Source organism: Monodelphis domestica, chromosome 2 (assembly GCF_027887165.1).
Source record: "Monodelphis domestica isolate mMonDom1 chromosome 2, mMonDom1.pri, whole genome shotgun sequence".
NCBI classification, from domain to species: Eukaryota; Metazoa; Chordata; class Mammalia; order Didelphimorphia; family Didelphidae; genus Monodelphis; species Monodelphis domestica.
The window spans coordinates 175,632,946-175,650,345 of NC_077228.1; positions in this window are offsets into that span (position 1 = coordinate 175,632,946).

Genomic DNA, 17,400 nt, shown 5'->3' on the forward strand with positions numbered 1-17,400 from the left:
GGGGCTTTCTTGGCAAAGATACTAAAGTGGTTTGCACTGGCACCAGCTCATTTTACATATGAGGAACATGAAGCAACATGGGTGAAGTGATTTGCCCAGACTCACCCAGCTAGAGTCTGAATCTGAACTCAGGAAGATGAGCTTTCCTGATTCGAAGTCCTGCACTCTATCCACTGAGTCAGCTAGCTGCCCCTCCTTCAGAAATTACTTTGTAATTCTTTTGTATTTACTTACTGGTTGTGTCCCTCTTTCCCATCCCCAGATTGGTAACTCATAGAAACAATGTTTATGGGATCCTGACTTCAGAGCTGGAAGGGACTTCTCAATTATAAATGAAGGAATGAGGTCCCGAAAGGCCAATTGATTTATCAAAGGTCATATAAGTAGTATGGTGTCACCTCAGTTCTAGATCTCGATTAAGTGTTCTCTATGATGGTTGTGCTGCATTTAAGTTTTATATTAAGCTAGTTGGATGGATTTTGGTTTAATGGCCGAGATGCCTATCCATTATGTATAACATTGTTTCTTTGAGAAAATATATTTTGAGTTACAAATACCCCACTTACAAGTGAATTTTCACAACACTATTTATTTAGCATGGGATTTGGGAAGGCTTCATGATAAACAATGCTTGTGCTGGTCTTTGAAGGCCAAACAGGACTTAGAAAGATGGAGTGAGGGAGAAAGAGAGAATTCCAGGTGGGGGAAACAGTGTAAGCAAAGATAGGGAGGTGAGAATGGCCATGATTTGTTCTGGGTAAAACGAGCGGATCACTCTGATTGACTGAGAGGTTCACGTAGGGGAATGGGTAATAAGAGATAAGGTAGGTTGTGCCCAGATTGTGGAGGGCTTTTAATGTCAGACTAAAGAGTTGGTACTTTATTTCATAGGCAATGAATCAAAATATTCCTAGTTGAGTTCTCAGTCTAGTCACCGAGAGAAGGGCTCTGGGGAAAATAATCTGAGGCTTCTTACTCAATAAATAACATCTTTCTTGTATCCCAGTGCTTAGCACAGTACCTGGCACATGACAGGCGGTTAATGATGAACTAAATAGTATCAATCTTGAATTTGGCAGAAAAAAGATGCCCAGTAAATGTTTGGTGAGTGAGTGAATGAATGAACAAATAAAACCAATTTCTCCCTCATTCTCATGCTGTCTTTGGCTCTTACCCAATTTGCTTATTAGGGGAACTGCTATTAGAATTGGGTCCATAAGTTTTGCTTCCTATTCAATCACAGCAGCTTGGTATTAAAACATACCCAACAACAACAATAACAGCCAAACAGCCAACTTTGTCCTATGACCATGGATTGTAGTTTTCATGGTGCAAATCATTCACAAGAGGAACTGGGAATGGAAGCAAGGTTAGCTCAATATAATCTTTCTCCATTGCTAAAACAATGACTCAAAGCATAAATCCTTCTGGCAGAGTCTCTTGTCTCTATGTGGATACATTCAATTTTTAAAAGCATTTTATTAAATGTTTACTATGCATAAGGTATGGGGGTGGTTAACAAAGCAAAATGGAACAATTTTAAGTTTCCTCAAAAAAGCTTACATTCTACCAGGTCTATAATGAAGTCCAGTATATACTTAAATTAATTTCAAGAATAGAGAGTGATAATTCTAAGAGGCAGGAGTGAGGGGTATGTATTACTTTTATATTTTATTATTAATATAATATATCCCAATTACATATAAAAACTTTTTCAACATTTGTTTTCCAAAACTTTGAGGTCTAGATTCTTTCCCTTTATCCCTTCCTGAGATGGCAAGCAGTTTAATCTGGCTATGAATGTGTGATTATGCTAAATATATTTTCTTATTGATCAATCCACTTGATTATTGATTGATGTAGAAGAATTGTATTTTTAAAACTATGAAGAAAATAAAGCGAAAAATTATATGCTTCAATCTGCATTCAGACTCTATCAGCTCTGTCTCTGAAGGCGGATAGCATTTTTCATCACACGAGTCCTTTAGAATTGTCTTGTTTTATTGTATTGCTGAGGACAGATGAGTCTTTCATAGTTGATTATTGTACAATATTGCTGTTATTGTATACCTTGTTCTGGTTCTGCTCATTTCACTTTGCATCAGTTCATATAAGTTTTTCCAGTTTTTTCTGAAAAGTATCCTGCTCCTCTTATAGAATAGTAATATTCCATTTCAATCATATGCCACAACTTGTTCAGGCTCTGAGGGATATTTATTTCAAATAGAGAGCATAGTTTGTGCAAAGACTGGGAGGTGGAAAGATAGAACACAAAACAAGATAATAACTAGTAGGTCAGTTTGACTTGAATGGACATTATGTGACAAGACGTAATAAAGAAAGGTAGTTAGGAGCTCAACAGTGGGAGATTTTAAACTGTAGGTTGGTGAATTTGTATTTTAATCTAGAGGTAACAGAGAGCCATGGAACACTTTTGTTTTCTTATCCATTCTAAATAGATTATGATTGATAATCTTAGGGTTGAGTTGTATCTGACTCTTCATGATATCATGGACCATAGCTATCCATGGGCTTTTCTTGGCAAGGATGCTGGAGTGGTTTGCCACTTCCTTTTACAGTAGATCCAGTGAATCCTTTTATCAGGCAGTCAGAACTTAAATGACTTGCTCAGGGTCATGTACCTAGGAAGTGACTGAGGCCAAATTTGAACTCAGATCTTCCTGCCTCCAGGACTGCTGTTCTTAACCACTGAACCACACTACTTCATTGATAATAATTCACATTTAAGTAGCACTTTAAGGTCCACAAAGTGATTTCCTCACTACCTTGTGAAACAGATAGTGTAGGTATCATTATGCTTGTAAAATGGGATGAAACCTCATGGTATAGATGATGAAGCTAAGGTTCAGAGGCCAAGGAAACTACTGAGGGTAACACAGCTGATAACTATCAGAGGCAAATTCAGAACCAGATCTCTTCTGACTCTAAATACAACATTCTTTTTACTAATACCATATTACATTTCCCACAGATATTATAAGGTCCTTTCCAGCTCTACTCTCCCATGTGTTTATATTCATGTGCTTCTGTTCATAAGGATGTAAAGGTCCTCTCCCCAAACATCTGTTCCTTTTCTTCACAGTACCCCAGTTTCCTGGGCTCACATCTTCTAATGCTTTCACTAACACTTATTACACTCTAATGGCATGGAGGAAGAGTGTATCCGAATGTAGATTTCACAGGAAATTCCATGAAAGAGGAAAAGTTCTTGGTTAAGGGCTTATGGTCACATAGGGAGAATTTAGGAGCAGAGCCCAGATATCTAGACTTTATCATTTGGATCCTCATGGAGCCCACTGGGTGAGTGACTGAACTGGAGTTGCCCATGTCTTCCTGGCTTGGAGGTCAATTATTTGGGTACCACACCATAGAGGGAGGGAGGAGGGGAAGAAACACGCATTTGGTGGTACAGTGAATCGGGGCTGCTCTCCTTGCTGGCAATGAAACCAACTTCCCCTCATCCATTGCTCTCATTTTCCTATCTGTAAGACTTTGTGGCTATGAGTTGTATCTAGTTGTATGTGTTACCTACCTGTCTGTCTGACAACCTGAAGGTTATGCTACTCACATATAATAGATACCTGGAATAGATGGAAAAGATGTAAGATGGGTTCTAGTCCTGACTCTTTCAGATACTCCCTGTTTAAGTTGGCTTCTCTCCCTAGTCCTCATTTTGCTCCTCTAAAACATGAGGAATTTAGGTTAGATGATCTCTAAGAAGCCTTCTAGCTCCATAGGACTAAATATGCATAGGTTCCTTTTAATGTGGGGGGTTGGGTGTATGTGTTTGTATGAAGGGACAACTAGGTGGCACAGTGGATAGAGGGCCCTGCCTGGAGTCAGGAAGACTTATCTTCTTGAGTTCGTATTTGGCCTCAGATACTTGTGATAGCTGATAGCTATGTGATCTTGGGTAAGTTACTTAACCGTGTTGGCCCCAGTCTCCTCATCTGTAAAATGAGCTGGAAAAGGAAATGGCAAACCACTCCAGGATCTTTGCCAAGCAAATCCCAAATGGGATAATAAAGAGCTGGATATGATAGAAAAAAATGATGCAACAACAACAAATATACATACATTTGTGTGTGTGCTCATGTGTATACATATGATCCCAAAGCAGCACTTGATTATGTTACTCATTCCTCTATTTAAAAAATCTCAATGGCTCCCTATTGCTTATGGAATAAAGTATTACTCCTGATCCTGGCATTAAAGACCCTTTAAAACATTAATCCAATGATTTTTAATTATGTAAAGAAGCTTGTATGAGTGGCGTGGTGAGGAAAGCCAAGAGAAAAACTTAAATGCAAGTAACTTTTTAGTCAATAAAGATCTTTTAAAACCTTTTACATTAAAAAACCCCAAAGTATTACTTGACATCACATGATCAACTTCTAATTCTAAATTATAAACCAAACTAGATAACTCCTGGTTTTTTTGTTTGTTTGTTTGTTTTTCTTTCCCCAAGGAACTTTCATCTCCAAAGCTAGATGAAACAGTGAATAGAGAACTGGGTCTGGAATCAGGAAGACCTGAGATCAAATATGACCTCAGACACTCGTTGTGTGATCCTGGGTAAATCAGTACCCTGTGTTTGCTTCAGCTTCCTCAACTACAAAATGGGGATAATAATAGCACCTATCTTGAAGGCTGGATGTGAGAGCCAAATGGTATTTAGCACATAGTAAGTGCTTTTCTCTGTCTCTATCACCCCAAGCATTTATTAAGCACCTCCTCTGTTCCAAGCAGTAGGAATACAAAGATAGGGAAATAAAATTATTCTTTCCCCTTTGAAGAACCTATTCTATTGGGGGAAACCATATGTATACATGTAAGCCCAAGTCCTGGGACCAGATCTGTGATTCCAGGAGAACAGAGAACTCCCAAGTAAGGGAATTCCCTCTACCACTGCAAGTCATTACTTTCTCTGCAATTTAGAGTCCTAGAAAGCTGCCTAGAACACTGAGCATTAAGTGATTTGATTAGAGTCACAAGAAAAGCATATGCAAGAGGCTGAAATGGAATTGTCCAGGTCTTCCTGGCTTGGAGGCCAGTCATCTAGCTACCACACCATAGAGGGAGGGAGGGAGGGAGGGAAGAAGCATGTATTTGGTGGTACAGTGGATACAGTGCAGAGCTTAGCATCAGGAAGATTCATCTTTCTGAATTTAAACCAGGCTTCAGACTGTGTGACCCTGGGCAAGTCTCTAAACCCTGTTTGTCTCAGTTTCCCTACCTGTCAACTGAGCTGGAGAAGGAAATGGCAAACCACTCCAGGATCTTTGCCAAGAAAACTCCAAAAGGGGTCACAGAGAGTCAGACAGAACTCAGCAATGACTGAACAACACAAAATGTGCAAGAGACTGAGCCAAGCACTTTATAAATATTATCCCATTTGGGATCTCAAAAGAGTTTGGGGACACACATAAGTTGATTTATTTATTTTTTAAAGTTTAATTAATTAATTTAGAATATTTTTCCATGGCTACATGATTCATGTTCTTTCCTTCCCCTCCTTCCACCCCCCTCCTGTAGTCAGCAAGCAATTCCACTGGGTTTTACAATACATAAGTTGATTTAAAAAAAAAAAATAGAACTCAATTTCTAGAATAAGGCCCCAAACAGGTGCCACTCTATCCTCGGAGCCTTTTCTGACTTCTTTGGCACCAGGGAGCCCTGCCCTGCCCCTACCCCATCATAAGGCTCTTTTCCTCCTCCAATTTCTAATAGCACGGTAGCTGGACCTCTCCTTTGTATCTGGAACACTTTTAGCATAGTTATTCATACAGGAGTCTTCACTTCCAGCGCAGGGACTCTAGAGAGCACGCTCTGTGAAGTAGCTATCTGCATATTCCCAGCGTGAGGCCAGTGCCTTGCAAATTAATAGATACTTAATAAATGTTGTTGAATTGAATGCAAGTCTTTGTGTCCGTGGGTCTGGGTGTGCCTGTACGCTCCTGCTTGTGTGTGGATGTGCGCCTGGGGGTTGCATTCTGTCACTGCTCCCTGATTAGCTGGGGATTGGGAGCGTTTAGGTGACAATTTACAACTGCACCTGACCCCGGCCTCTGTGCACCGTCCAGAATATGCTGCCGCTCCCGCCCCCTCCCCCTCCCATCCCGCCCTCCGAAGCCCCAGGCCCATAACTGTGATTTATTGGTGGCCTGTGGGGAGAGGTCCTGCCTCTCCTCTCAGCTTAGGGACCAGATGGGCTGTCTGCTGCTCTGGAGAAGGAGTTCCCCTGCAACGGGGATGGAGGGGACTGCCTCAGGCTTCCGCTAGCCCTTCTCCTCTCCGATCGGGACTCTTTCTCTGTCTGTCTCTGTCTCTTTGCCTCTGTTTCTCTCTGTCTCTGTGCACCTCTCTCTGTTTCCATTTCTGTCCCTGTGCACCTTTCTGTCTGTTTCCATCTTTGTCTCTGTCTCTGATTCTCTGCACCTCTCTGTGTCTGTTACTATCTCTCTGTCTCTGTCTCTGTCTCTGTCAGTCTTAGCCTTGGAACTGAGGCTCCATGGAGGGTCAGAGCAAGCCCACCTTTTCACCTTGCTACCTAGAGAGTCACAGATAGAGATGGAGATGGGCATGAAGACAGACCTACCGGAGGCTTGTGGGCACACACAGACACACACACACACACAGACACACACAGACACAATATCAAGCTTGACAGCAACTGTGTGTACAAAGGGGAAATCTGAGGGTAGGGAAGAGGTTGGGGAACTCCTCAAGGTCTACAAGGTCCCTGCCCTCAGCTCTCTCTCTCCTATACAATGGAGGAGGGTGTTTTCCCACCAGCACCCCTTCCATCCCATTCCCTCTCCGAGAATGAACACTAATTTGTATAGAGTGTGGGCAGTGTGGATGTTCCTGATGCCCCCTTGAAACTGATTTGGGAGGCCTGAGTGGCCCAAGTCTACAGACATGTGGATGTGGGCATGGATGTTGGGGGGAGCAGGGGATCAGGCCCTGCTCCTGGGGTCCTACGGTGCTGAGCACATTGGGTCTGGGAAGCCCCCGGAAAGGATGCCTGAGCCATGGCAAGGCTGAAGGTGAGTGCTGGAAACAAAAAGATTGGAGTAAATTATTATTCCCCCCGTGGCTTTCCCAAGGAAACTGGAAGCGGCAGCTTGCGGCCCGTTTTCCCATTTGATGGGGAATCAGATAAATGGCAGGCAGCTTGCTCTGATAAGGCCTTGCTCTGGGCACAACCTCTCTCTCTGAAACCCTCTTACTATGCATAGAGTCGGCCTATCTGTGCAGCTGCACCTTGACACAAATATATCTGCACCCGAGATGAAGCAATTCTCCCAGAAATTACAGCAGGGGGATTGCATCTGAGGAGGGGACCCTGGGGAGGGGCAGGGGTACAGGGAGGGAGTGGGGGGCTGAAGGATTGCAACTGGGGAAGAAGGGAGGGGGGCCGAGGGATTGCAATTGGGGAAGGGTGGGGGTGGGTGATTGCAATGAGGGGGGGAGGGAGCTGGGTAATTGCAACTGCAGAAAGAGTCAGGGAGTAAGGGAAGGTGGGGGCTAGGAGATTACAACTAGAGAGGCACTTTTCCATATTTTTATAATGCGGTTTCTTCCCAGCCTAGCCCTTCTTGGAAATATGATTTTTGCCCTTTCCCCCCACCCCCCACCATAAAATCAGATATAAAATGGCAGATGACAGTTGCATCTCTTCTAGCCTCAGTTTCCTCATCTGTAAAATAAAGAGGTTGGACTCAGTGGTCTAAGGTCCCTTTCAGCTTTGAACTTGTGATCCTATGAAGACAGACTCTGCAATTAGCCACATAGAGCAGGGAGCCAGTCTTTCTCTGGGCAGTCTAGGACATGAAAGCTTCTGACTTGTAAGTAATACAGGGGACATATATTGATGTATGTCCATAGGCTCATAGGAATATGGGAATATGTGCTTAAGTCCATAGGCATGTGGAAGTTCAGATGAGTGCAGATGAGCTCGGGTGCAGAAGAGTTAGTATGTGTGTATGTGGATGAGTGGAACTGGATGGTCATATCTGGATGCTTATACAAACTGACAAGCAGACTTAGGGTTCTCCACCCAGACATCCTCTCATTCTTCTTTTAAAGTTAAATTTTATTTTTTCAATTAACCAGCATTTTTTCCATGTCCCTTCCTGTCCCCAGGACTCCTTTGTAACAAACTCGCAGATCCAAGCAAAGCAAATTCTCCTATCGCCCATGTCCCAGAATGTGGCCCTCCTCTGATTCTGGGGAAATGTGTGCATTAATGTCCCTCTCCCTGGCTCCAGCCTCCCAGGAATAGGATTGCAATCCCACTGTCATATCCCCTAGAATGTCAGCTGTCTAAGGGTTGTGGCACTGTAAGCCCATCATAAAGGAATCATACTCCGATTCCTGTGCCTTTGCCATCTGATCAAGGCAGCTCTCTGCCTCTCCCCTCTCTTGTTAGGCAGAGGTGCTGGAGGGCTGGCAAACAGACAGGTCTGGCTCAGGAGGTGGATCAGGGAGGAGTTCTGGAGCCTCCTGGGGGGACAGAGAGAGAGAGAGAGAGAGAGAGAAAGAGAGAGAGAGAGAGAGAGAGAGAGAGAGAGAGAGAGAGAGAGAGAGAGAGAGAGAGAGAGAGAGAGAGAGAGAAAGAGAGAGGAGAGAGAGAGAGAGGAGGGAGAGAGAGAGGAGAGAGGGGAAAGGAGAGAGAGACACGGATGGAGGGAGAGAAGGAGAGAGGGAGAGGGATGGAGGTAGGAAGAAAGAGAAGGAGGGAGGGAGGGAGAAGAGAGAGACAGACACAGAGACATAGAGAGAGACACACAGAGAGAGGAGGGGTGTGTGTGCAGGAGTGTGAGTGAAGGAGTCCCCTCCCTTCCCAAACTGGCACCTGCCGTGCATGGGTCAGGCTGGTGGAGCAGCTGCTGCCCTATACAGAGACTGAAGAGTCGGCTAACAGATGCCATGGCCCCAGCCTTTGTCTGAGCAAGAGAAAATCACACCCTCTCCCCTTATCTCCCTCCTCTTCCCCTCCTGTCCTTTCTATGGTAGTGCTGGGAGTGGAATGAGATGCTGCTCAAACTGGAAGTCTCTGCCCCTCTCCCCTCTACCACAGCCCTGGACAGTAAAAAGGTTCCCTGTGAGGATGCCTCCCCTCAGTGCTTTTGGCTAGGGAAGTGAGAAAATGTGGGGCCACAGGAGAGGGCCAGAGGCCGGGTATGGGAGGGGGGATCATGCCTTGAGTGAGACCCTGGAAACATGTTTTGTGTACGGTAAGAGATGCTCAGGAATATCCCTGGTCTAAGAGGGGAGTTTTTAAGGTAGCAGCCCTGAAGGGAGGCTAGTCCTGGTTCTGAGTGGAACACGCAACAAAAAAGACACTTTTCCCCTGGGTTTATTTCTTCATCTGTTAAACATAGAAAATAAGCCCTCTGTGTGTGTTGCAATGGAGAAGGTGGATAATTTTGGAAGATATGAGTTCAAATCCTAGCCCTGTCTTATCCTCCGTATGTGAATTTGGACAAATCACTGTACCAAGTTTCAGTTCCTCATCTATAAAATGAGGAAGCTGGACTCAGTGACCTCTAAGGTCCTTTTCAGCTCTGAAATCTATGATCCTATGATCTAACCTCATTTAAATGAAGTAATAAATGGAATGAGCTTTGAATTATTATGAGTTGTAGAAGCATTAGACTAGAATAACAATAGGAACAGAAAAAGAATACTCTTATTAACTCCCTTGATGGTGGTTTGTATTGCTGGAGAGATGCCACTCATCCTGGAGAATAAAGCCTGGTTTATATTGTAGGAAATAATAAAAAACAGCAAGTAACATTTTTTAATAGAGAAGCATCACATGTAAAATATATATTAGATGACTTGCCATCTCAGAGAGTGGGGAGGAAAGGAGAGAGGGAAGGAGAGAATTTGGCTCAAGGTTAAAAAAATGAACCTTAAAAATTATTTTTACATGTAATTGGAGAAAAATAAAATATTAAAATTAAGAGTAGGGGATAGCCGTGTGACCTTGGGCAAGTCACTTAACCTCCATTGCCTAGCCCTTACCACTCTTCCAGCCTTGGAACCAATACACAGTATTGAGTCTAAGGGTTTAAAAAAAATTTAGGAGAAAAAAACAGAAATGCATCATGATATAGCTGGCCCCGGAGCCAGGGAGGCTTGTGTTCAAAGCCTGCCTCAGACACAAACTGATAGCTTGACCACAAATAAGACACAGAACCTCTCAGTTCCCTAAGAACCTCAGTGCTGTGGCTAACTATAAGGCAGGGATTCTTAACTTTTCTTTGGGGCTCAGGTCCCTGTGGGTGATTGAAGCCAAGGAATCCTCAGAATAACGTTTCTAAGTGCATAAAATAAAATCCATTAGGATTACAAAGGAAACCAATGCTATTGAAATAAAGACATATTTTCTCCCATTATCTGAGTCCACAGACTCCCCTGAAGATTAGTCACCAACTACTTGGGAGTCCTTGTAGCCCAGCTTAAGGATTTCTGCTATAAGTAATGGCTGAGTTGCCGATCTTCATCAATGGAATGAATTTCTACACTAGAGGTTTCTTATACTGAATCCCTATTCTGAACCCAAGTAAACAAGAAGAAACTTATGTAAAGAGCCCCTGATTCATAGCAAAAAAATAAGTGGGACAAGTTTTTTCAAAGTTTTTTATGTTGGGTTTTGTTTTTAACTTATTGTGTAATTTCATTAGTGTAGACAGCTCAATGTAGAAGAAGGGAAGAGAATAAGGGTTTATTAAGGCACTGTGCTAGGGGGGTTTTATATTATCTCACTTATTATTATTATTATCTCACATTAATTATTCTTTCATTTAATTTTTCTTACTTAATTATCTTACTTAATCCTCCCAATAACCCAATGAGGTATTATTCCCATTTTACAATGGAAGGTACTGAAGCAGAGATTAAATGACTTGCCCAGGGTCACACGGTTAATAAATGTCTGAGGCTCAATTTTAACTCAGTGTTTTCCTGACTCCATGCTAATATCATGTAACAACATGGAATGCTACACATGCCAGACAAGGATAGTCTATGTCACACAATGACCCATGCTAGTCACACAGTGACATGCCTTCACCATGTAACACCACTCAAGGCCACATCTGCCACATACACTACACGCTGGAACCATACAACACACAATGACATAGATACATCATGATACATCATTTCTCATCATATACTGAAATGTAATGACATACTTGTACAGCTGGTGACAGCCTATATTACACATCACACAATAACATACCTCTATCACATAGCTACCCATGTGCATCATACAACATGCCTACACCACACAATAACACGGAACACCTGTGTCTCTCAAACTATATGCCTCATGCCTGATCTTTTCAAAATCCAAACAGCTGTAGGTTTAACCTTTAAACCCATAGGTTCAACCTTCACTGTGATTGTTGTCAGAACAACCTTAGAAGACCGCTGCAATGTTCCACTGATATCATCGCTGGCACCTCCGAATCAGCATCACAGAATCAGAGATTGAGAACTGAAAGATGCATTAGAGGTCATCTGGTTGATTTAGTCCTGCCAGACTGAAGGTGGCTGAGCACACTTCCTTGCACACTCCTTCCAGCATCTCCCTGGCTGTCTCATAGGTATGTATAGACATGTATAATGCCTCCCCATAGGAATGTAAGCTCCTTCAGGGCTCAGTTCTTAGTAAAGGGTCTGACTCATCATTTAGCATTTTATAGATGTTTGTTGAGTCATTGATCCATTTGAAAACTAGTGATATTTGGCATAGGTTAGTCTTGCAATCAGGGGACTTAGCTTCTGTGTTTCCTTGATTTGGGAGAAAAAAAGCCAGTCTACAATTATATTTTCAATATTTATTAGTCAATCAATCAATAAACATTTATTGGGCCAGGGATTATGCTAAGTACTGGGGAAATGTAGAGTCAAAAGACAATCACTACCTTCAAGGAGCTTATAGTCTAGGGAGGATGATAACATGCAAAACAATTATACAAAACAAGCTCTATGTATGTATATAGGACAAATGGGAAATAATAAACAAAGAGAAGGCACAAGAATTAAGAGGGGTTGGGGAAAGCTTCTGGTAAAAGATGGAATTTTAGTTGGGTTTTATTTTATAGTGCTTTACCATTTAGAAAGCCCTTCTCTTGCCTTTTTTTTTAAACTCTTACCTTCTGTCTTAGAATCAATAATAGGCATCTGTTCCAAGTGACTGACCCAGTGTCACACAGCTAAGAAGTGTCTGAGGTCATATTTGAACCCATGTCATCACATCTCCAGTCCTGACTATCCACTAAGTCACCCAGCTGCCCCAAAGCACCTGCTTAATAGCTTCACCAACCCTCACATAGGTAGCATCAACCTTCCAGTCCCAATTTTTTTCTGAAGGCTCAAGTTGGGAATTTTGCCTATGTTGGGGGAAGCTGGGTGTCTCAGTGGACTGAAGAGCCATGCCTAGAGAGGGGAGGTCCTAGGTTCAAATCTGACCTAGTTGTGTGACCCTGGGCAAGTTCCTAGCCCTTACCACTCTTCTGCCTTAGAACTAATACACAGTATTGATTCTAAGAGGAAAGGTAAGGATATAAACAACAACAAAAAAAGAAATTTTGCCTATGTGACAGTTGTCATTTAACCCTGCCTCAGTTTCCTCAGCTATAAAATGAAATGGCAAACCACTCTAGAGTCTGTCAAGAAAACCCCAAATGAATTGCTTGTTGTCTTCAGGAGGGGGAAGGAAAGAACATGAATCATGTAACCAAGGCAAAATATTCTAAATTAATTAATTAAATTATTTTTAATAATTAAATAAATTAAAAAGAAAACCCTAAGTGAGGTTATGAAGAGTTGGACACAACTGAAATGATTGAATAACAGTACCAGGCCACTGGGAATCCATGATTCCTCCCTCTGACTTAGTGGATTTTGTTTTGTTTTGTTTTCTTTTTTTCACTTCTTTTGGACTCTCTGATTTCCCTCTTGCAGTAGAGAACAATCTGGTTAACCAGGGCAAAGGATTATCTTTTGCTAAGAATTTATAAGAATATAAATTATCTTCCTATTGTAGATCTAAGTCTTCCCTCACCTGAGACTTTGCTGCAGATGAGTACAAGGCCAGGGGGAAGTCTGTGTGCTCTTGGGTTGGGTTCTAGCTTGCTTCCCACTGAGAAGCTAACTTGTGGCAAATTTCCCTGTGGATGATGAGGAAAATAGTAAACAAGGAAAATAAGGAAGTGCAGGGAAAAGAAATAAGGAAATAATGAAAGTAAAGGAAGTCCATTGGAGCAGGCCATGCACACGAACAAAAAAAGATCCTTGGTTGTCCCTGTCCATGCCCATCAATTCTCCTGTTTGATATCCTTAATGGAACATTGATTTCCTATCCCCGCCCCTTTAGATGCCCACACTTGGACATCGATCCCTGCCCCCATAGATGCCCTTACTGGAACACTGATTCCGCATCAGTCCTCCTATCAGGACAGTGACCTTCTTTCTCCTGGAAAGAAACAGGGATGCCATTTCTAAGCACATCTTCTTGTGGGCACCTACTCATATAAACATTTCCCCTCTCCCCTTTCCCAGACAGCTAGGAGCAGAGCAAGGGCTGGGGATGGCTCCCTCATTAGAATCCATATCTCCATATTAAGGGGAAAAAAAAGGCCCGTTATTCACACAACAAAGCAGAGCCCACCACCCCCACACTCCCATAAGCGCTTCAGCCCCTGGTGTAATTACATCCTTTGGCCACGTGCTGGGACCAGGATGAATCTGTATGGAAATGGAGGCGAGGTGACTTTGCTACTCAAGCACACATGCTAATTTTTAAATCACAACATTGTGACTGTTTTTCATTTTCATTTTCCCAACACTGGGAGAGATTAGGTCACATTAAGCACCATGGGGTCCGTCCCCCTGCCTGGTCACATGTGGGGCTCCCTGTGCCATTAATAGGAGTGTTACGCATGCTCGGAGAGGCAAATGCACCCCTAATTACAGGGCAGATTGTGTGATGGCCAGTGTGGGGCATCATGAAGGCAGGAGTCCCCTCCCCTAGACCTCGAAGTCAGCTCCTTCCATTTCTCTGGTTGAAAGAACTCAGACTGCCTAGCTGCCTTTGGCGAAATGGCAGGGACGCCCATGAATGTTGAGGGAGTTAAGATTTGAGGCAGATGCCGAAACAAATAGAGAGGTCCTCTGGCGCTTTCTCCAGGCTTTACCCCTGCCCCGGTAGAAAGAAGAGTGGGAAACCTTGCGCCAATCAAGCCAATCAATTCAGCCCGAAGCATGTCATGTAGGCAAGGCACTAAGCGATGTTAAAAAGGCCAAAATAAAACAGTTGCCCTCAAAGAGCTTACATTCTACCTGGGAGGATAATACGGAACAATGGAGAATTGCTACTTACCCAAGCTGGGCTGGAATGTTTTCCCAGGCATCCTCCTCGACACTTCCCAGACCTTGACATTAAAAAAATGGGAGATTAGTGACTCCAAAACTGGAGCTACCCATCTCCTCTGGATGTTGTCTTTTCCTATTGGACTTGAACATAGCGATTATCAGGCTATTTGTATCTGCAACACTTAGATATTATGTCTGGTATAATATGTGCCTATTGAATGCTTTTCCTATTATTCCATTTCTAGACACTCTCCGTTTACTTACGTGTGCTGTGAGTTAAGCTTGTCATGCACTATCTCCTCACCTCCGATGGTTAGGCTCCGCTTAAGTTCTTTTTCCTAGAGCAGGTCTATCTGGATTCCCACTGATGCTTTTGCTCTCCTGCCCCTAAAATCACTCTGTGTGTGCATATATATAATGTATATATTATACATACAGAGAAAGATATTTATATATGTATATATACTTATATATTTCTAATTTTTAAAATAGATTTTTAAAATTTATTTAATTTTTAAATTTATTTTTTAAACCCTTACCTTCTATCTTAGAATTAATACAGTATTCGTTCCAAGGCAGGAGAGTGGGAAGGGCTAGGCAATGGGGGTTAAGAGACTTGTCTCTGGTTACACAGCTAGAAAGTGTCTGAGGCTAGATTTGAATCTAGGACCTCCCATCTCTAGGCCTGGCTCACAATCCACTGAGCAAACCAGCTGCCTCGATATCTATATCTATATCTACATCTACATTTATATCTATCTATATATCTATATCTACACACACATATATATATAATATCATATGTAATATTATATAAGCCTGACTCTCAATCCACTGAGCCATCCAGCTGCTCCCACTTTGTATATGTTTTGTATTAATTTATCTGCGGATAAGTTTCTTCTTTTTCTCAATAGCATGCATTAGATAATAGGATCATGTGAATTGGTTTTTTTTGTCCGTAACTGTTGCACCTAACCCAGAACCTAACAACAGTTGTCACTTGATAATTGCTTGTTAAATGAATGTTCTATCTCCAATTGACCAGGCTACAGGGCAAGTGTCCAGGGACTCAGACCACTGTTATTCCCTCTCATTTTTCCTTGAGAATATAAGAAAAGGACACATTTGATCAGAAATTTCTGTAGCTCTGAAAGATGGGGAATGAAGGAAAGAAGGGAGTTCAAGAAAAAAAGCCTCATTTGAAACTTTGACCTTGGGACCTCCATCAATTGGAGAATGGCTAGACAAGTTGTGGCATATGATTTTTTAAATAACCTGCACCTTCTGACTTAGAATTTAAGTATCTATTCTAAGTCAGAAGAGTGGTAAGGGCTAGGTGACTTGCCCAGGGTCACAGCTAGGAAATGCCTGAGGGCAGATTTGAACCCAGGCCCCCCCAGACTCCAGGCCTGGCTATCTAATGCACACACTCTGTGCTACCCAATTGCCTCAAATAGTGATATATCATTGTAATGGAATACTATTGTTCTATAATAAACGATGAGCAGAGTGAATGATTCAGGAAAACTTGGAAAGACTAAAATGAAAAGATGCAAAGTGAAGTGAACAGAACCAGGAGAACAATATACACGGTAAGAGCAATACTGTACAAGGATCATCTGTGAATGGCTTAGTTATTCTTAGCAACATAATGATGCAACATATTCCAAAAGTTTCACAGTGAAAAATGCCATCCACCTCCAGAGAAAGAACTGATGGAGTTTGAATGTAGATCAAAGCCTACTAATTATCATTTTAATTTATTTGTGTTTTTATATGTATCTTCTTTCACAACATGACCAATATGGAAATATGTCTTTAATGATCCCATATGTATACCTTATATCAAATTGCTTACCATCTCAGGGAAGGGAGGGGAGGAATGGAGGGAGAGAATTTGGAACTCGAAATTTTAGAAAATGAATGTTAAAAATTGCTTTTACATGTAATTGGGGAAAATAAAATATTATTTAAAAAAAAGAAAGAAAATTCAACCCTGGGCCCAATCAACCAATGAATGACACATAAATTCCAAGTGAGATTCAAGGCTGATTGGCTGCTCAGAGGACCCTGGCTAGACCTTTCCTTCATTCCCAGGAGATGTCATATCAAAGGCAGGGAGAATTTGGGGATTTGTAGAGTAAACTATCAGAAAGATCAGGGGATCTAGAACTTCTAGTACAATCAACCAGAGCTAGAATTCAAATCAAAGTTTCCTTCTCCTCCTACTCTCCATAAGTCCTCTTGAAAGGTCAAGCTTTGGGTCACTGACCCAGGGCTGGCTTTCCCGAGACCACCCCTACTACCACAGACTTTCAATTTGTATTATTAGTTAATTTTCTTAATCTCTAAAACACAGCTGTAAATGTGTCCAGAACCCCCAAGTAACAATGGTACCTTTTTCCCCTAGGTTTTATTTATAATGATGGTTCTAAAATTGTGTTCCATGAACTTACATTAAAAATATTTTTGATAACTGAATTTCCATATAAATGGTTTCCTTTATAATCCTAAGTATTTCATTTTATGCTTTTAAAACATTATTCTGAGAAGAAACCCATAGGCTTTAGCAGACCATTGCTATAGGGGTCAAGGACCCCCAAAAGGTGAAGAACCTCTAATTTAGATCATAGAATAATAACATTGTTCTCAGAATTTTCCAGTGGCAGAACCCTTCAGTTTAAACAAAATTTTGGCAGAAATCTTGTAGTAAAAATATTAACAAATAACATGGTTAATGAAAACAACAATAGACCTGGGTTGTTTCGTGGATCCTTGCAGCAGTTCCAGAAATACTGGGATATAGTAATATTCTTGGAACCAGGAAGAACTGGTTTCAGGCTTGCTTCTGGCACCTCCTGGCTATGTGAGCTTGGAGCAAATCACTTAAATCCCTCAGTTCTATTGGCAACTCTTTAAGAATGCAAGTTTCAGAGTAGGACCAGCCTGTATTGGTAGAAGGGATTCCCTATATATACCATT